We start from the raw sequence: 702 nt of genomic DNA, 5'->3' as shown, positions 1-702 counted from the left end.
CATTAGGTACTCTTATTAATACCCATATTATATGATTTATTTGTTATTAGAAAATGCCAAAATATGCATATAAACCAAGTTCTAGTTTATCTAAGCACACTAAAAGACGAAGAGAAATAAAAAAGTCATTACTGAAAGCCACTAATGTTACAAATAGTTCAATTGTATTTGAGCATAATGTACTTGAAGTAGATAGTACATCATTATCTCAACAAAATCCTAATTTAATTGTAAATAACAATTTGTATGAAAGAGTTGAGCCAGTAGAGTTTATAAATCGTAGTGTTTTACAAAAATCCGAAAATAATTCTAATAAAATAGATCTTGACAAGTGTGTCTCTGGGAAACAGTCTTTTCAATCAAAATTAGCATCATTAGTCATTTCTTCAAGGCTTGCAAGAAATAATGCTACAGAATTATTAAAATTACTGAAATCAGTAGATAATTTAGATTGTTTATAATCACTTCCGATGGATTCAAGAACATTATTGTCCACTCCTAGATCAATTAACATCAATATTATATCTATTGGTGGTAGACAGTACATTCATTTTGGTATTGTGCATGGATTAACTAATTTATATAAGACTGAGCCAAATGTGAATCAATTATCTGTAATTGAATTATGGTTTAATATTGATGGATTACCAATAGATAAGAGAGGATCCTCATTTTGGCCAATATTGTGCGGTCTATGTATAA

Source organism: Acyrthosiphon pisum, unplaced genomic scaffold (assembly GCF_005508785.2).
Source record: "Acyrthosiphon pisum isolate AL4f unplaced genomic scaffold, pea_aphid_22Mar2018_4r6ur Scaffold_20960;HRSCAF=22641, whole genome shotgun sequence".
NCBI lineage: Eukaryota > Metazoa > Arthropoda > Insecta > Hemiptera > Aphididae > Acyrthosiphon > Acyrthosiphon pisum.
The sequence above is the reverse complement of the archived record's forward strand: the minus strand, read 5'-3'. Positions refer to the sequence as shown.